This window comes from Haematobia irritans, chromosome 3 (assembly GCF_050003625.1).
Source record: "Haematobia irritans isolate KBUSLIRL chromosome 3, ASM5000362v1, whole genome shotgun sequence".
NCBI lineage: Eukaryota > Metazoa > Arthropoda > Insecta > Diptera > Muscidae > Haematobia > Haematobia irritans.
This window is the reverse complement of record NC_134399.1, coordinates 161156143-161177697: the sequence shown is the minus strand read 5'-3', so window position 1 is coordinate 161177697 and position 21555 is coordinate 161156143. Positions and strand designations below refer to the sequence as shown.

The window sequence follows — 21555 nt, the reverse complement described above, 5'->3', positions numbered from 1 at the left end:
GAAGAACTTCCGTCCTATGACAAGCCCATGATAAATTCATCGCTTCTGCGTCAATTTTGCACCACTTCCGGATCCAAAAAGAACATTTTCATTACTTATTTGGCGACGCTTTTTCTTTTGCTTGGATATACATCGGCCTATAAATCATAATTGCACTTTTGTTAAGTTACCTAAAAATTGCATCAGATTTAAATATTTTTTACTAACACTGTGTTCCACCACAGAATATAAGCTGACATAAATTTTAAGTCAAGAGATTTTGTCGAAGTCTAAACAAATTGTTCAATTTGGTTCAGTCTTAAATATACTATCAAACGCAAACAGTGCGGTCTTTACAAGGGGTTTCGGCTACATTACCCAGCAAAACAAAAAGTTTCCAAAAAAGTAGTTTGGATCCCCAATCTGTGATCCGGAAGTGGTGCAAACTTGGATCATCTCCAATGAATTTTACATGGGCTTGTCATAGGACGGAAGTACTCACTTTTTGGATCATTTGCATTGCTTTAGAAATTGTGCCTTGGAAGTTCATTTGAATGAAGAAATTAAAAAAAAATTGTTTTCACCAATTTCACTTTTTATTTCCATCAATATTTTTTATTATTTTCATACTATCTAATTTTTACAATTTGAAAAACTTTTTCGCTCCCACCAGGGGTTGAACCTGGGTTTGTTGGCACCATAACAGAACGCCTTAGCAGACTCAGCCAATGTTCCCCGCAAACAAATCATCACCAAAAAAAGTAGTGAAAATGTTCTTTTTGGAACAGGAAGTTGTGCAAATTTGACACAGAAGCGATGAATTTAACATGGGCTTGTCATAGAACGGATGTCCACCATTTCGAAAGCCGTTGCAATGTATTTGCATCACTTCTAAAGGTGTGATTCGAAACCAATGTTTTGGATGTGAATTAATTTTTATACCCTGCGCCACACTGTGGAACAGGGTATTATAAGTTAGTGCATATGTTTGTAACACCCAGAAGGAGACGAGATAGGCACATGGTGTCTTTGGCAATAATGCTCGGGGTGGGTCCCTGAGTCGATATAACCATATCCGTCTGTCCGTCCGTCCGTCCGTCTGTCTGTGAACACATTTTTGTCTAGGTCGAAATTTAAGTCCAATCGCCTTCAAATATGGCACATGTTCCTAATTTGGGTCAGAATAGAACCCTATTGATTTTGGAAGAAATCGGTTCAGACTTAGATATAGCTCCCATATATATCTTTCGCCCGATATGCACTAATATGGACCCAGAAGCCAGAGTTTTATACCGATTTGCTTGAAATTTTGTACAAACATAACACTTAGTCGTATAGTCAAGTGTGCAAAATTTGATTGAAATCGGTTCAGATATAGATATAGCTCCCATATATATCTTTCGCCCGATATGGACTTATATGGCCCCAGAAGCCAGATTTTTTGCCAAATTTGGTTGAAATTTTGCACTAGGAGTACAATTAGTAGTATAGTCAAGTGTGCAAAATTTGATTGAAATCGGTTCAAATTTAGATATAGCTCCCATATATATCTTTCGCCCGATATGGACTAATATGGTCCTACAAGCCAGAGTTTTGGCCCAATTTGGTTGAAATTTTGCACAGGGAGTAGATTTAGCATTGTAGCTATGCGTGCCAAATTTGGTTGAAATCGATTCAGATTTAGATATAACTTCCATATATATTTTTCGCCCGATATGGACTTATATGGCCCCAGAAGCAGAGTTTTGGCCCAATTTCGTTGAAATTTTGCACTAGGAGTACAATTAGTAATATAGTCATGTGTGCCAAATTTGATTGAAATCGGATCAGATTTAGATATAGCTCCCATATATATGTTTTTCTGATTTCGACAAAAATGGTCAAAATACAAACATTTTCCTTGTTAAATCGCCACTGCTTAGTCGAAAAGTTGTAAAAATGACTCTAATTTTCCTAAACTTCTATACATATATATCGAGCGATAAATCATAAATAAACTTTTGCAAAGTTTCCTTAAAATTGCTTCAGATTTAAATGTTTCCCATATTTATACTCTTCAACACTACTGTGGTACAGGGTATAATAAGTTTGTGCATTTGTATGTAACGCCAAGAAGGAAAAGTCTGAGACCCATCGTTTAGTATACCGATCGTCTTAGAATTAAATTCTGAGTCGATTTAGCGATGTCCGTCTGTCTGTCTGTCCGTCCGTCTGTCTGTCTGCTCATGTATTTTTGTGAGCACAGTACAGGTCGCAGTTTAAGTCCGATCGTCTCAAATTTGGCATAGGGTCGTTTTTTGGAACAAAGACAATCGCTATTGATTTTGGAAAAAATCGGTTCAGATTTAGATATAGCTGCCATATATATTTATCCCCGATCTGGTCATAATTGGCGTGTTTATGAGTCTCGAATATTTTATGAGTCTCGAAAAACTTGCTAAATATCAGCTAAATCGCTTCAGATTTAGATATAGCTCCCATATATATCTTTCGTCCGATTTAGACTCATATGACCACAGAGGCCAAAGTTTACTACCGATTTTCGTGAAATTTTGCACAAAGAGTAGAATTAACATTCTACCAAGGTTTGGTAAATTTGATTGAAATCGGTTCAGATTTATATATAGCTCCCATATATATCTTTCGCCCGATATGGACTAATACGGTCCCAGAAGCCAGAGTATTACCCCAATTTGGTTGAAATTTTGCACTAGGAGTACAATTAGTAGTGTAGTTAAGTGTGCTAAATTTTATTAAAATCGGTTCAGATTTAGATATAGCTCCCATATATATCGTTCGCCCGATTTACACTCATATCACCACAGTGACCAATCTTTTACTCCGATTTAATTGAAATTTTGCAGAGGGAGTAGAATTAGTGTTGTAACTATGCGTGTCAAATTTGGTTGAAATCGGTTCAGATTTAGATATAGCTCCAATCTATAGCTTTCGGCCGATTTACACTCATATGACCACAGAGGCCAATTTTTTGCTCCGATTTAGTTGAAATTTTGCACACGGAGTAGAATTAGCATTGTAGCTATGCGTGCCAAATTTGGTTGAAATCGGTTCAGATTTAGATATAGCTCCATATATATGTTTTTCTGATTTCGACACAAATGGTCAAAATACCTACATTTTCTTTGTAAAATCGCCACTGCTTAGTCGAAAATTGTAAAAATGACTCTAATTTTCCTAAACTTCTAATACATATATATATCGGGCGATAAATCATAAATAAACTTTTGCGAAGTTTCCTTAAAATTGCTTCAGATTTAAATGTTTCCCATATTTTTATACCCTTCACCACTACTGTGGTACAGGGTATAATAAGTTTGTGCATTTGTATGTAACGCCAAGAAGGAAAAGTCTGAGACCCATCGTTTAGTATACCGATCGCCTTAGAATTAAATTCTGAGTCGATTTAGCGATGTCCGTCTGTCTGTCTGTCTGTTGATGTATTTTTGTGTGCAAAGTACAGCTCGCAGTTTTAGTCCGATTGTCCTAAAATTTGGTACAGGGTCCTGTTTCGGCTCAAAGACGATCCCTATTGATTTTGGAAAAAAATCGGTTCAGATTTAGATATAGACGCCATATATATTTTTCACCGATCTGGTCATAATTGGCGTGTATGTCAACCGATCTTCCTACATCCGAATATTTTATGAGTCTCGAAAAACTTGCAAAATATCAGCCAAATCGGTTCAGATTTAGATATAGCTCCCATATATAGCTTTCGCCCGATTTACACTCATTTGCCCACAGAGGCCAATCTTTTGCTCCGATGTAGTTGAAATTTTGCACAGGGAGTAGAATTAGCATTGTCGCTATGTGTGTCAAATTTGGTTGAAGTCGGTTCATTTAGATATATCTCCCATATATAGGTTTCGCCCGATTTACACTCATATGACCACAGAGGCCAATTTTTTGCTCAGATTTAGTTGAAATTTTGCACAGGGATAGAATTAGCATTATAGCTATGCGTGACAAATTTGGTTGAAATCGGTTCAGATTTAGATATAGCTCCCATATATATGTTTTTCTGATTTGGACAAAAATGGTCAAAATACCAACATTTTCCTTGTAAAATCGCCACTGCTTAGTCGAAGAGTTGTAAAAATGACCCTAATTTTCCTAAACTTCTAATACATATATATCGAGCAATAAATCATAAATAAACTTTTGCGAAGTTTCCTTAAAATTGCTTCAGATTTAAATGTTTCCCATATTTTTTTTTACTAACATTGTGTTCCACCCTAGGGCATTGGCCGACTTAAATTTTGAGTCTATAGATTTTGTAGAAGTCTGTCAAACTCTGTCCAAATCGAGTGATATTTAAATGTATGTATTAGGGACAAACCTTTATATATAGCCCCCAACACATTTCACGGATGTGATATGGTATCGAAAATTTAGATCTAATATAGTCTGTCCCGCTATAGATAATATAGTCTGTCCCGCTCGGCTTTAGACTTTCTTTACATGTTGTGTAGATATAACATGGTGTCTTTGGCAATACTCCGTCCGCCTGTATATTAACACATTTTTGTAATCAAGGTCCAGGTCGCAGTTTTAGTCCAATCGACTTCAAATTTGGCACAAGTTTCTGTTTTGGGTCCGAATAGACCCTATTTATTTTGGAAGAAAGTGGTTCAGATTTAGATATAACTCCCACATATATCTTTAGCCATGACAGAGTTTTACCCCGATTTGCACAATAAGTAAAATTAACAGTATAGTCAAGTATGCTAAATTTCATAGAAATCGGACTTGTATGACCCCAGAAGCCAGAGATTCAGCCTGATTAGCTTTACATTTTGCACAAAGAATGCAATAAGTAGTATCGTCAAGTGTGCTAAATTTGATTGAAACCGGTTCAGATATAGATATAGCTTTCATCATAGGCGTAGGAAGGCCTCTGGGGAAGGGGCGTCGACCAATACTTCGATGTGTTACAAACGTAATGACAAAGTAAATATACCACACATCATATGGTGGAGGGTATAAAAATCATAAAAAAAATGATTTATTCGCCAAAATATCAAAAAAAAAATTTAATTCACATCCAAAACATTGAACTCGGATCTCACATTAAGAAGTGATGCAAATTTAGTGTAAATGGTGGAAATGATCCTATGACAAGTCCATGTTAAATTCATTGCTTCTGCGTTACTTTTCCAAAAAGAACATTTTCAATTCTTTTTTTGCTGGGTTAATAATCCAATAGGTATAATTTTTATCCGCACGAAAAGTCGTAATGTTTTATATGTACAATATATGACAATCCATTACACGAGATTCATTCATTGTTCTTAAAAAATTGGTTTCATTGGCTCCATTTGAATGACTAACTTCGTTAATATTACAATAAATTTTCTATCAAAGTAGAAATCCATATCACAAAATCTCATTTCGATAAATCAATTTATTTATTAATTTCTCAATTGTAGTAATTTTTTCGCCGGACACTGTTAGTTGTATATGGTGTACGAGAACTCTCGAATGCACTTGCTTGGTGCATATACACAAAATATTCCTCTTATCTCTGGCAAAGAAGAAGGGAAGAAGTACCATTACCACGTGCCATTTTGGAATAAATTACACCGTTGACAGTAAATAAGGTGGTGAGGTAAATTGCCCTGCACCTGAAACAATACACTCACGCTGAACTCAAGCCAACGAAAACAATTCCATTACATGTATACACCAAGGATCTCTATGGTATCACATATACACAGCTATCAAAGCACATAGATACACATTGAAATGTCAATTCATAGTTAGTGACATTACATTGTTTTCCAAGACAGTCCTTTAATTGTATTTTTTTTTTTGTGATATTGAAAATTATACAAATTTTTAGGATCATATTGTTTGTTTTTTTAGTATATTTTCTCTTTACCCGTTTGTTCCACAGCTTTGTTCTCTGGTCAATAGAAAATTTTGACAAAGTTCTTTGTTGAGAATTCAAGCTTAACGTGTTTTTTTTTAATATTTTCTTAAATCGTTTCGAACACTTTACCACGGCACTATTGTCAAATGTTTGGCGTATCTTTTCCGTTGAAATTTCCTTCCGTTATAGGAATTGTTTTGGAAAACAAAACACGTTGCAATGGAATGATTGCCCGAAACCCGTTGCAAGGTGATTTGATTGCTTGTATGTTGTAACACTTTTACGATGAAAGTGAAATTAGTGCAGGCTTTAAGTTTGGTTTTATATAAAACCATCGGACAAAGGCCGCAAAGACCAGCTGGTAGCTTAAAACTGAAGAGGAAAACACCATTCCCCACCAAAATCCCCTACCAACAAAATCTCTTTTTGCATCACATATCGTCCAAACAACACGTTTGCTCTCTTTGTGCAGCAACGTTTTTTGGTATGGATGATGATCATGATGCAGTATACCGGCCAACCATAATCGTCATCCACTGGTTGGCACTTGTGCTTTAATCTTCCTCGTCGATTCAGCATTTGCTAAAATCTCACAAAACGGTAGCAGAGCACAAAAACTAAGCGCCATATCTTGTTGCACGCAATATTTCTTGGGTGCAAATACCTGACTTTTTTTGTTAACTCATTATGACGATTACAGAGGCGAAACATTACTGCATCTTATGATGCGAACGGCCTGGCCTGCTCAGCTATTATGATTAGTGAGAAATTATCGGTTAGGAAACCTTTAGGCATTTGAAATAAATACAAATTCCAAAACAATTTAATATAAACAAGTATATACGGCCGTAAGTTCGGCCAGGCCGAAGCTTATGTACCCTCCATCATGGATTGTGTAGAAACTTCTTCTAAACACTGCCATCCACAATCGAATTACTTAAGTTGCGGTAACGCTTGCCGATGGCAAGGTATCTTAAAACCTCCTAACACCATCTTCTAAATTGTATGTAAGTCCATACGTGGTATATATTAAATCAAAAAAGATCGATCCAATACGTATATAATTCAGTTTGACAAAGTAGACATAAAATTTTGACAAAATTTTCTACAGAAATAAAATTTTAACAAAATTTTCTATAGAAATAAAATTTTCACAAAATTTTTTATAGAAATAAAAATCTTGACAAAATTTTCTATAGAAAGAAAATTTTGACAAAAATTTCTACAGAAATAAAATTTGAACAAAATTTTCTATAGAAATAAACTTTTAACAAAATTTTCTATAGAAACAAAATTTTGACAATGATGAAAATTTTATTATGAACCGAATAAAATTTTAACAAAATTTTCTCTAGAAATAAAATTTTGACAAAATTTTCTATAGAAATAAAATTTTGGTAGATTATTTTTGGCTCTAGTGGCAACCATGATTATGAACCGATATGGACCAATTTTTGTGTGATTGGACCAATTTTGGTATGGTTGTTAGCGACCATATAAAGGGTGATTTGTTAAGAGCTTGATAACTTTTTTTAAAAAAAAAACGCATAAAATTTGCAAAATCTCATCGGTTCTTTATTTGAAACGTTAGATTGGTCCATGACATTTACTTTTTGAAGATAATTTCATTTAAATGTTGACCGCGGCTGCGTCTTAGGTGGTCCATTCGGAAAGTCCAATTTTGGGCAACTTTTTCGAGCATTTCGGCCGGAATAGCCCGAATTTCTTCGGAAATGTTGTCTTCCAAAGCTGGAATAGTTGCTGGCTTATTTCTGTAGACTTTAGACTTGACGTAGCCCCACAAAAAATAGTCTAAAGGCGTCAAATCGCATGATCTTGGTGGCCAACTTACCGGTCCATTTCTTGAGATGAATTGTTCTCCGAAGTTTTCCCTCAAAATGGCCATAGAATCGCGAGCTGTGTGGCATGTAGCGCCATCTTGTTGAAACCACATGTCAACCAAGTTCAGTTCTTCCATTTTTGGCAACAAAAAGTTTGTTAGCATCGAACGATAGCGATCGCCATTCACCGTAACGTTGCGTCCAACAGCATCTTTGAAAAAATACGGTCCAATGATTCCACCAGCGTACAAACCACACCAAACAGTGCATTTTTCGGGATACATGGGCAGTTCTTGAACGGCTTCTGGTTGCTCTTCACTCCAAATGCGGCAATTTTGCTTATTTACGTAGCCATTCAACCAGAAATGAGCCTCATCGCTGAACAAAATTTGTCGATAAAAAAGCGGATTTTCTGCCAACTTTTCTAGGGCCCATTCACTGAAAATTCGACGTTGTGGCAGATCGTAAGTCTATTCATGATGAAATGTCAAAGCATACTGAGCATCTTTCTCTTTGACACCATGTCTGAAATCCCACGTGATCTGTCAAATACTAATGCATGAAAATCCTAACCTCAAAAGAATCACCCTTTACTAACACCACGTTCTTAATTTGAACCGGATCGGATGAATTTTGCACCTCCAAGAGGCTCCGGAGGTCAAACCTGGAGAATGTTTTATATGGGGGCTATATCTATTTATGGACCGATATGGACCAATTCTGGCACGGTTGTTAAAGATCATATACTAACACCATGTTCCAAATTACAACCGGATTGGATGAAATTTGCTTCTCTTGGAGACTTCGCAAGCCAAATCTGGGGATCGGTTTATATGGGGGCTATATATAATTATGAACCGATGTGGACCAATTTTTGCATGGTTGTTAGAGACCATATACCAATATCATGTACCAAATTTCAGGCGGATCGGATAAAATTTGTTTCTCTTTGAGGCTCCGCAAGCCAAATCTGGGGATCGGTTTATATGGGGGCTATATATAATTATGAATCGATGTGGACCAATTTTTGCACGGTTGTTAGAGACCATATACAAATATCATGTACCAAATTTCAGGCGGATCGGATCAAATTTGCTTCTCTTTGAGGCTCCGCAACCCAAATCTGGGGATCGGTTTATATGGGCGCTATATATAATTATGGACCGATGTGGACCAATTTTTGCACGGTTGTTAGAGACCATATACCAATATCATGTACCAAATTTCAACCGGATCGGATGAAATTTGCTTCTCTTTGAGGCTCCGCAAGCCAAAATCTGGGGATCGGTTTATATGGGGGCTATATATAATTATGGACCAATGTGGACCAATTTTTGCATGATTGTTAGAGACCATATACCAACACCATGTACCAAATTTCAACCGGATCGGATGAAATATGCTTCTCTTAGAGGCTCCACTAGCCAAATCTGGGGATCGGTTTATATGGGGGCTATATATAATTATGGACCGATGGGAACCAATTTTTGCATGGTTGTTAGAGACCATATACCAACACGATGTACCAAATTTCAGCGGGATCGGATGAAATTTGCTTCTCTTTTAGGCTCCGCAAACCAAATCTGGGGATCGGTTTATATGGGGGCTATATATAATTATGGACCGATGTGAACCAATTTTTGCATGGTTGTTAGAGACCATATACCAACACCATATACCAAATTTCAGCCGGATCGGATGAAATATGCTTCTTTTAGAGGCTCCACAAGCCAAATCTGAGGGTACCTTTATATGGGGGCTATACGTAAAAGTGGACCGATATGACCCATTTTCAATACCATCCGACCTACATCGATAACAACTACTTGTGCCAAGTTTCAAGTCGATAGCTTGTTTCGTTCAGAAGTTAGCGTGATTTCAACAGACGGACGGACGGACGGACGGACGGACGGACGGACGGACGAACGGACGGACATGCTTAGATCGACTCAGAATTTCACCACGACCCAGAATATATATACTTTATGGGGTCTTAGAGCAATATTTCGATGTGTTACAAACGGAATGACAAAGTTAATATACCCCCATCCTATGATGGAGGGTATAAAAATCATTACGAGGTTAAAAAAATATAAAAAAGGTTTTGTATAATTTTATTTTATTTCATTTATTTAAGCGGTATTTTGTACAAGAGATTTTAAATCTTTTGATTAAAGTACAGGATTTTTAGTCAAATAATATAATATTTATTTTTTAAATATATAATCCAAATAGGTAAGGAAGGTCTAAAGTCGGGCGGGACCGACTATATTATACCCTTCACCACAGTGTAGATCCACATTTTCGATACAATATCAAATCCATCAAATGTGTTGGGTGCTATATACACGCTCACAAAAAATCGCTTCTGTAACATATACTCCCAAACATATTTTGCTTCAAGCATATACATTTTTGGGTATTGCCCAAACATTTATATGTTTGATCTCTTCCAATATATAATATGTTTGAAAGCATATTGGTCTAAACAATATATGTTTGGGTAGTCTAAGTTCCAAACATTTTGTATTTTTGCATCCAAATTCAATAATGTTGTCTTCCAAAAAACAATATGTTATTATGTGAACATATAATATGTGAACATATAATAGATCTAAATTTTCGATACCATATAACATCCGTAAAATGTGTTGAGAGCTATTTTGGCGGATGTTATATGGTATCGAAAATTTAGATCTACAAAGTGGTGCAGGGTATAATATAGTCGGCCCCACCCGACTTTAAACTTTCCTTACTTGTTTTTACTAACATTGTTCCACCCCAGGGCTTTACACGACTTAAATTTTAAGTCTGCAGTTTTTTTAGAAGTCTAAAGATTTTTGTCCAGACGACTCACATTTTAAGTCTACAGTTTTTTTAGAAGTGTAATGGTTTCTCCCAAATACATACATTTAAATATCACTCGATCTGGACAGAATTTGATAGACTTCTAAATACAAAATCTATAGACTTAAAAATTAAGTCGGCTAATGCACTAGGGTGGAACACAATGTTAGTACAAAAATATGGGAAACATTTAAATCTGAAGCAATTTTAAGGAAACTTCGCAAAAGTTTATTTATGATTTATCGCTCGACATATATATATATATATATATATAGATATATATATATATATATATATATATATATATATATATATATATATATATATATATATATATATATATTAGAAGTTTCGGAAAATTAGTCATTTTTACACCTTTTCTACTAAGCAGTGGCGATTTTATAAGGAAAATTTTTGTCGAAATCGGAAAAACATATATATGGGAGCTACATCTAAATCTGAACCGATTTCACCCAAATTTGGCACGCATAGCTACAATGCTAATTCTACTCCCTGTGTAAAATTTCAACTAAATCGGAGTTAAAAATTGGCCTCTGTGGTCATATGAGTGTAAATCGGGCGAAAGCTATATATGGGAGATATATCTAAATCTGAACCGATTTCAACCAAATTTGGCACGCATAGTTACAATGCTAATTCTACTCCCTGTGCAAAATTTCAACTAAATCGGAGCAAAAAATTGGCCTTTGTGGTCATATATGTGTAAATCGGCCGAAAGCTATATATGGGAGCTATCTATAAATCTGAACCGATTTCAACCAAATTTGGCACGCATAGCTACAATGCTAATTCTACACCCTGTGTAAAATTTCAATTAAATCAGAGTAAAAGATTGGCCACTGTGGTCATATGAGTGTAAATCGGGCGAACGATATAAAGGGTGATTTGTTAAGAGCTTGATAACTTTTTTTAAAAAAAAAAACGCATAAAATTTGCAAAATCTCATCGGTTCTTTATTTGAAACGTTAGATTGGTCCATGACATTTACTTTTTGAAGATAATTTCATTTAAATGTTGACCGCGGCTGCGTCTTAGGTGGTCCATTCGGAAAGTCCAATTTTGGGCAACTTTTTCGAGCATTTCGGCCGGAATAGCCCGAATTTCTTCGGAAATGTTGTCTTCCAAAGCTGGAATAGTTGCTGGCTTATTTCTGTAGACTTTAGACTTGACGTAGCCCCACAAAAAATAGTCTAAAGGCGTCAAATCGCATGATCTTGGTGGCCAACTTACCGGTCCATTTCTTGAGATGAATTGTTCTCCGAAGTTTTCCCTCAAAATGGCCATAGAATCGCGAGCTGTGTGGCATGTAGCGCCATCTTGTTGAAACCACATGTCAACCAAGTTCAGTTCTTCCATTTTAGGCAACAAAAAGTTTGTTAGCATCGAACGATAGCAATCGCCATTCACCGTAACGTTGCGTCCAACAGCATCTTTGAAAAAATACGGTCCAATGATTCCACCAGCGTACAAACCACACCAAACAGTGCATTTTTCGGGATGCATGGGCAGTTCTTGAACGGCTTCTGGTTGCTCTTCACTCCAAATGCGGCAATTTTGCTTATTTACGTAGCCATTCAACCAGAAATGAGCCTCATCGCTGAACAAAATTTGTCGATAAAAAAGCGGATTTTCTGCCACTGATTTTGGTAATAAAATTCAATGATTTGCAAGCGTTGCTCGTTAGTAAGTCTATTCATGATGAAATGTCAAAGCATACTGAGCATCTTTCTCTTTGACACCATGTCTGAAATCCCACGTGATCTGTCAAATACTAATGCATGAAAATCCTAACCTCAAAAGAATCACCCTTTATATGGGAGCTACATCTAAACCTGAACCTATTTCAATAAAATTTGGCACGCATAGCTACAATGCTAGTTCTACTCCCTGTGCAAAATTTCAACCACATTGGGGTAAAACTCTGGCTTTTGTCCATATCGGGCGATAGATATATATGGCACCTATATCTAAATCTGAACCGATTTCAATCAAATTTGGCACACTTGACTACTTTACTAATTATACTCCTAGTGCAAAATGTCAACCAAATTGGGGTAAAACTCTGGCTTCTGGGACTGTATTAGTCCATATCGGGCGAAATATATATATGGGAGCTATATCTAAATTTGAACCGATTTCTTCCAAAATCAATTGGGTTCTATTCTGAGCCAAAACACATACTTGTGCCAAATTTGAAGTCGATTGGACTAAAACTGCGACCTAGACTTTGATTACAAAAATGTGTTCACGGACAGACGGACATGGCTATATCGACTCAGGAGCCCATCCTGAGCATTTTTGCCAAAGACACCATGTGTCTATCTCGCCTCCTTCTGGGTGTTGCAAACATATGCACTAACTTATAATACCCTGTTTTACAGTGTGGCGCAGGGTATAACAAGAAAAGGGAAATCTAAAGTCGGGCGGGGCCGACTATATTATACACTGTACCACTTTGAAAATCCACATTTTCGATACCATACTAAATCCTCCAAATGTGGTGGGTGCTATATATTAAGGTTTGTTCCAAATACATAAAATTAAATCTAACTCGATTTGGACAAAATTTGTTAGACTTCTACAAAATCTATAGACTTAAAATTTAAGGCGGCTCTGGGGTGGAACACAATGTTAGTAAAAACAAGTAAGAAAGTCTAAAGTCGGGCGGGGCCGACTATATTATACCCTGCACCACTTTGTAGATCTAAATTTTCGATACCATATCACATTACGTCAAATGTGTTGGGTGCTATATATAAAGGTTTGTCCCAAATACATACATTTAACTATCACTCGATCTGGACAGAATTTGATAGACTTCTACAAAATCTATAGACTCAAAATTTAAGTCGGCTAAAGCCTTAAGGTGGAACACAATGTTAGTAAAAAAATATGGGATAAATTTAAATCTGAAACAATTTTAAGGAAACTTTGCAAAAATTTATTTATGATTTATCGCTCAATATATATGTAATAGAAGTTTAGGAAAATTAAAGTAATTTTAACAGCTTTTCGACTAAGCAGTGGCGATTTTACAAGGGAAATGTTGGTATTTTGACCATTTTTGTCGAAATCAGAAAAACATATATATGGGATCTATATCTAAATCTGAACCGATTTCAACCAAAATTGGCACGCATAGCTACAATGCTAATTCTACTCCCTGTGCAAAATTTCAACTAAATCGGAGCAAAAAATTGGCCTCTGTGGTCATATGAGTGTAAATCGGGCGAAAGCTATATATGGGATATATATCTAAATCTGAACCGATTTCAACCAAATTTTGCACGCATAGCTACAATGCTAATTCTACTCCCTGTGCAAAATTTCAACTAAATCAGAGCAACAAATTGGCCTCTGTGGTCATATGAGTGTAAATCGGGAGAAAGATATATATGGGAGCTATATCTAAATCTGAACCGATTTCAATCAAATTTGGCGCGCATAGCTACAATGCTAATTCTACTCCCTGTGCAAAATTTAAACTAAATCGGAGCAAAAAATTGACCTCTGTGGTCATATGAGTGTAAATCGGGCGAAAGCTATATATGGGAGATATATCTAAATCTGAACCGATTTCAACCAAATTTGGCACGCATAGCTACAATGCTAATTCTACTCCCTGTGCAAAATTTCAACTAAATCAGAGCAACAAATTGGCCTCTGTGGTCATATGAGTGTAAATCGGGCGAAAGCTATATATGGGAGCTATATCTAAATCTGAACCGATTTCAATCAAATTTGGCGCGCATAGCTACAATGCTAATTCTACTCCCTGTGCAAAATTTAAACTAAATCGGAGCGAAAAATTGGCCTCTGTGGTCATATGAGTGTAAATCGGGCGAACGATATATATGGGAGCTATATCTAAATCTGAACCGATTTCAATAAAATTTGGCACACTAGACTACACTACTAACTGAACTCCTAGTGCAAAATTTCACCCAAATTGGGGTAAAACTCTGGCTTCTGGGACCGTATTAGTCCATATCGGGCGAAAGATATATATGGGAGCTATATCTAAATCTGAACCGATTTCTTCCAAAATCAATAGGTATCTATTCTGAGCCAAAACACATACTTGTGCCAAATTTAAAGTCGATTGGACTAAAACTACGACCTAGACTTTGATTACAAAAATGTGTTCACGGACAGACGGACAGACGGACATGGCTATATCGACTCAGGAGTCCACCCTGAGCATTTTTGCCAAAGACACCATGTGTCTATCTCGTCTCCTTCTGGGTGTTGCAAACATATGCACTAACTTATAATACCCTGTTCCACAGTGTGGAGCAGGGTATAAATATGGGATAAATTTAAATCTGAAACAATTTTAAGGAAACTTTGCAAAAATTTATTTATGATTTATCGCTCAATATATATGTAATAGAAGTTTAGGAAAATTAAAGTAATTTTAACAGCTTTTCGACTAAGCAGTGGCGATTTTACAAGGGAAATGTTGGTATTTTGACCATTTTTGTCGAAATCAGAAAAACATATATATGGGATCTATATCTAAATCTGAACCGATTTCAACCAAAATTGGCACGCATAGCTACAATGCTAATTCTACTCCCTGTGCAAAATTTCAACTAAATCGGAGCAAAAAATTGGCCTCTGTGGTCATATGAGTGTAAATCGGGCGAAAGCTATATATGGGATATATATCTAAATCTGAACCGATTTCAACCAAATTTTGCACGCATAGCTACAATGCTAATTCTACTCCCTGTGCAAAATTTCAACTAAATCAGAGCAACAAATTGGCCTCTGTGGTCATATGAGTGTAAATCGGGCGAAAGCTATATATGGGAGCTATATCTAAATCTGAACCGATTTCAATCAAATTTGGCGCGCATAGCTACAATGCTAATTCTACTCCCTGTGCAAAATTTAAACTAAATCGGAGCAAAAAATTGACCTCTGTGGTCATATGAGTGTAAATCGGGCGAAAGCTATATATGGGAGATATATCTAAATCTGAACCGATTTCAACCAAATTTGGCACGCATAGCTACAATGCTAATTCTACTCCCTGTGCAAAATTTCAGCTAAATCGGAGCAAAAAATTGGCCTCTGTGGTCATATGAGTGTAAATCGGGCGAAAGCTATATATGGGAGCTATATCTAAATCTGAACCGATTTCAACCAAATTTGGCATGCATAGCTATGATGCTAATTCTACTCCCTGTGCAAAATTTCAACTAAATCGGAGCGAAAAATTGGCCTCTGTGGTCATATGAGTGTAAATCGGGCGAACGATATATATATGGGAGCTATATCTAAATCTGAACCGATTTCAATAAAATTTGGCACACTAGACTACACTACTAACTGAACTCCTAGTGCAAAATTTCACCCAAATTGGGGTAAAACTCTGGCTTCTGGGACCGTATTAGTCCATATCGGGCGAAAGATATATATGGGAGCTATATCTAAATCTGAACCGATTTCTTCCAAAATCAATAGGTATCTATTCTGAGCCAAAACACATACTTGTGCCAAATTTAAAGTCGATTGGACTAAAACTACGACCTAGACTTTGATTACAAAAATGTGTTCACGGACAGACGGACAGACGGACAGACGGACAGACGGACATGGCTATATCGACTCAGGAGTCCACCCTGAGCATTTTTGCCAAAGACACCATGTGTCTATCTCGTCTCCTTCTGGGTGTTGCAAACATATGCACTAACTTATAATACCCTGTTCCACAGTGTGGAGCAGGGTATAACAAGTAAGGAAAGTCTAAAGTCGGGCGGAGCCGACTATATTATAACCTGCACCACTTTGTAGATCTAAATATTCGATACCATATCACATCCGTCAAATGTGTTGGGTTCTATATATAAAGGTTTGTCCCAAATACATACATTTAAATATCACTCTATCTGGACAAAATTTGATAGACTTCTACAAAATCTATAGACTCAAAATTTAAGTCGGCTAATGCACTAGGGTGGAACACAATGTTAGTAAAAACCAAGTAAGTAAAGTAGTAAATCGGGCGGGGCCGACTATATCATACCCTAAACCACCCCTAGTGATGTAGAATACATAAGCATTTGTAGGATACCAAGGTTCGGGAATTAAAGCGTAGTTCCATATTTATGAAAATTAAGGGCACATGTTTATGGGAGCTCTACACTCAAAAAAAGTGAATCCTCTATTTCACTAAAGTCAATTTAGTTCAAGCAAATTTTATGTTTGGAGAAAGTTTTCTTTACTCTAATGATTTTTTTTTTTTTGGCGTACGTTAGTCAAATGAACTGAAAAGCTGGAAAAAATATACACAAATGAAGCAAAAAGATCTACTAAATTCATACTTCTCACAAAATAGTTCATTATTTCTTTAAATTTGTATATTTTACTACAGATGCGCCCATCTTGAACTTCGTATGGCACTAAAGACATTCTTGCAATTTTGAACTCCAATTTTCCCTTTCAAACTGCAAAATTTTCTTTTACAAGTGAAAAAATTTAATTATTTCTAATAAATTTCCTTGAATTTGTCGAAAAACCTTTATTTATCGGCGTGATGTCAGCGTTTTTAATACTGTTTAGTTAAAATTTTATAAAAATAATCAAAATTTTCTAAAACTAACCAAAATTTTTCTTCCTGATAGGTTCACTGTTTTTTGAGTGTATCTCAATCTGAATAGAAATGCCAGATCTTTGGAGCTATATTTGATTTAATACCTACAGAGTTAGTATACCAATAATATTAAGTCCATTATTAAAAAAAAGAGGAAATAGCTCCATTATTTAGTGTGGGTAATAAATCCAAATTTCTAAAAATCGGGCAATATTATTATGTAAGATCTACATGTAAGTCTGCATACGATCGGTTAGTTCATCAAAATTTGAGATTTGTGTAACATTGAAAAATATTATTTTGTGCCAAATTTGACGACGATCGGTGAGTAATAAAGCGCAACGTGACCCAATTTGTCGAAATCGGGCGATACATATATATGGGAGCTATATCTAAATTTGATCCGATTTCTTCCAAATTCAATAGCGTTCGTCCTTGTGCCCAAACAACACTCTGTACCAAATTCCATCAAAATCGGTTGATAATTGCGACCGGAATCCTGCGAACAACAAATACATGGACAGACGGACGGATAGATGGACACCAAGCGCTAGATCGACTCAGGAGGGGATTCTGAGTCGATCGATATATATATTTTATGGTCTAAAATCAATATTTTTTGGCAGATCAAACTTATTATACCCTAACCACTATGTGGTTTAGGGTATAAATAGTTATGCACTGAAAAAACAGGAAGAAAACTTTTGTTTAATTTTGAAAATTTTTGAAAATTACAAACGCTGTCATCACGCCGATATCACAAAAATATTAATAAATATTTTTCGACAAATTTAAGAAAATTTATCAGACATAATTAATTTTTTTAACTTGTTAAAGAAAATTTTGTAGTTGGAAGGAAAATATTGGAGTTAAAAATTGCAAGAATGTCTTTAGTGACATACGAAGTTCATGATGGACGCATTTGTAGAAAAATTTACAAATTTATAGAAATAATGAACTATTTTGTGAAAAATACGAATTTAGTAAATCTTTATGTTTAATTTGTGTAACGTACGCAAAAAATTATCAGAGTAAAAGAAACTTTCTCCAAACATAATAATTCCATGAACAAAAACAAAGTTAAATTGGCTTTAGTGAAATAGAGAGTTCACTTTTTTTTGAGTGTAGGAAACATTTAAATCTGAAGCAGTTTTAAGGAAACTTCGCAAAAGTTTATTTATGATTTATCGCTTGATATATATGTATTAGAAGTTTAGGAAAATTAGAGTCATTTTTACAACTTTTCGACTAAGCAGTGGCGATTTTACAAGGAAAACTTTGGTATTTTGACCATTTTTGTCGAAATCAGAAAAACATATATATGGGAGCTATATCTAAATCTGAACGGATTTCAACCAAATTTGGCACGATTAGCTACAATGCTAATTCTACTCTCTGTGCAAAATTTCAAATAAATTCGTGTAAAAAATTGGCCTCTGTGGTCATATGAGTGTAAATCGGGCGAAAGCTATATATGGGAGCTATATCTAAATCTGAACCGATTTCAACCAAATTTGATACAGAGAGTTGGAATGTTAATTCTACTTCCTGTACAAAATTTCAAGTAAATCGGAGAAAAGATTGGCCACTTGACTATAGCACTAATTGTTATGCAGTCTTATGCAAAATTATAAGCAAATTAGGATAAAACTCTGGCTCTGTGGTCATATAAATAAGTCCATATCTGGCGAAAAATATGTTATGTTTTGAATGCATCTACTCCCTGTGCAAACTGTCACGTACATTGGAGTAAAACCTTGGCCTCTTTGTTAAGTGTTTAAGTGAAAATCAGGCAATTTCAACCAAATTTGACACAAATTATGATTCTATCAGTTGCAGTTCTTGTACAAAATTTCAAGCAAATCAAAATTAAACTCTGGCTTCTGAGGCCATATAAGTGCATATCGGCCGAATGATATATATGGGAGCTGTGTCTAAGTCTGAACCGATTTCTATTAAATTTAAGCACATTTAACGATGCTAGTAATTGTACTTTTTGTGCCAACTTTCAAGCAAATCAGGATAAAACTCACTACTTAAGTTGTGATCCGAATTCAGTGTTTTGGATGTGAATTAAGAAAGTTTGTGATATTTTGACAAATAATTAATTTTTAATTTTTTTTTTAATGATTTTTAATGCATAATAACGCTTGTCTGGAACGTTTTACACCTAATGTTTTCAAAAATTCGCAATTTTTCTAGAAAGGATTTAGCATTTTTTTCGGCAAAATTTAAATAATTTGTACCATTTTATTAATTCTTAATCTGTTTTTAACCTATTTGAAACAACAAAATTTAAATTTTCCATTAAAAATATGAAAAAAGCGAGTTATGAAAAAATTGACTCAAATAAACTTTCTGTGCCGTTAAAATAAGGAACATCTTTGGAAGGACATTTTTGGAAGTGCTTTTAAAGTTGTGCCTTTAGAAGAACTTCCAAGTTTTTTGATGAGTATATAAATTCATATCGGGCGAAAGACATATATGGGAGCTATATTTAAAATCGACCCGATTTCTTCCAAAATCAATAATATAATAATTCTATTCTGACCCAAAATAGATACTTGTGCTAAAATTGAAGTTTATTGGACCAAACCTGCAACTTTTATTACAAAAATATGTTCACAGACGAACGGGCGGCATGGGTAATTTTGACCTTCAATATAGGTTTCAGTGAAATAGGCCCCTTAACTGCCCGCAAAGAGAAGATTCCACTTCATATGTCACTTATTGAATTGAACAAATTCGTCAAAGCCACAATGTTAAATATAGTTTTTATACCCTCCACCATAGGATGGGGGTATATTAACTTTGTCATTCCGTTTGTAACACATCGAAATATTGCTCTAAGACCCCATAAAGTATATATATTCTGGGTCGTGGTGAAATTCTGAGTCGATCTAAGCATGTCCGTCCGTCCGTCCGTCTGTCAGTCTGTCCGTCTGTCCGGCTGTCCGTCCGTCTGTGGAAATCACGCTAACTTCCGAACGAAACAAGCTATCGACTTGAAACTTGGCACAAGTAGTTGTTATTGATGTAGGTCGGATGGTATTGAAAATGGGCCATATAGGACCACGTTTACGTATAGCCCCCATATAAACCGATCCCCAAATTTGGCTTGGGGAGCCTCCCGGAGCAGCAAAATTCATCCGATCCGGTTGAAATTTGGTACGTGGTCTTAGTATACGGTCTCTAACAACCATGCAAAAATTGGTCCATATCGGTCCATAATTATATATAGCCCCCATATAAACCGATTCCCAGATTTGACCTCCGGAGCCTCTTGGAGGGGCAAAATTCATCCGATCCGATTGAAATTTGGTACCTGATGTTAGTATATGGTCTCTAACAACCATGCAAAAATTGGTCCATATCGGTCCATAATTATATATAGCCCCCATATAAACCGATACCCAGATTTGACCTCCGGAGACTTTTGGAGGGGCAAAATGCATCGGATCCGGTTGAAATTTGGTACCTGATGTTAGTATACGGCCTCTAACAACCATACAAAAATTGGTCCATATCGGTCCATAATTATATATAGCTCCCATATAAACCGATCCCCAGATTTGACCACCGGATCCTCTTGGAGGAGCAAAATTCTTCCGATCGGGTTGAAATTTAGTACGTTGTCTTAGTATACGGTTTTTAACAACCATGGAAAAATTGGTCCATATCGGTCCATAATTATATATAGCCCCCATATAAACCGATCCCCCGATTTGACCTCCGGAGCCTCTTGGAGGGGCAAAATTCATCCGATCCGGTTGAAATTTGGTACCTGATGTTAGTTTACGGCCTCTAATAACCATGCAAAAATGGGTCCATATCGGTCCATAATTATATATAGCCCCCATATAAACCGATCCCCAGATTTGACCTCCAGAGCCTCTTGGAAGAGCAAAATTCATCCGATCCAGTTGAAATTGGGTACATGGTGTTAGTATATGGTCTCTAACAACCATGCAAAAATTGGTCCATATCGGTCCATAATTATATATAGTTCCCATATAAACCGTCCCCAGATTTGACGTCCGGAACCTCTTGGAGGAGCAAAAGTCATCCGATACGGTTGAAATTTGGTACATTTTGTCAATATATGGCATCTAACAGCCATGTAAAAATGGTCCATATCGGTCTTTAGTTATATATAGCCGATGACTTATTACACAAAAATTGGTCCATATCGCCAAAAATAATCTACCAAAACTTTATTTCCATAGAAAATTTTGTCAAATTTATTACTATAGAAAGTTCCCGTGTAAAAATTGAGGGATCTAATCAGATATGATTAGATTTCAAAATTGGCCCCTTTAGATATAAGCAGATATACCAACATATGATGAGATAGAATTAGATATAAATGTATA

At 35.8% G+C, this 21555-nt stretch overlaps 1 protein-coding gene across 1 annotated transcript in view; it reads right to left on the bottom strand.

Annotated features, from left to right (window-relative positions):
• The window catches only part of LOC142230640 (uncharacterized), a 151780-nt gene extending 145617 nt beyond the window's left edge, over window positions 1–6163 (bottom strand). Inside the window, exon 1 of the mRNA XM_075301281.1 lies at window positions 5882–6163. The gene's annotated coding sequence lies outside the window, so the exon portion shown is untranslated. The remainder of the gene's footprint in view (window positions 1–5881) is intronic.
• Window positions 6164–21555: the final 15392 nt, after the last annotated feature.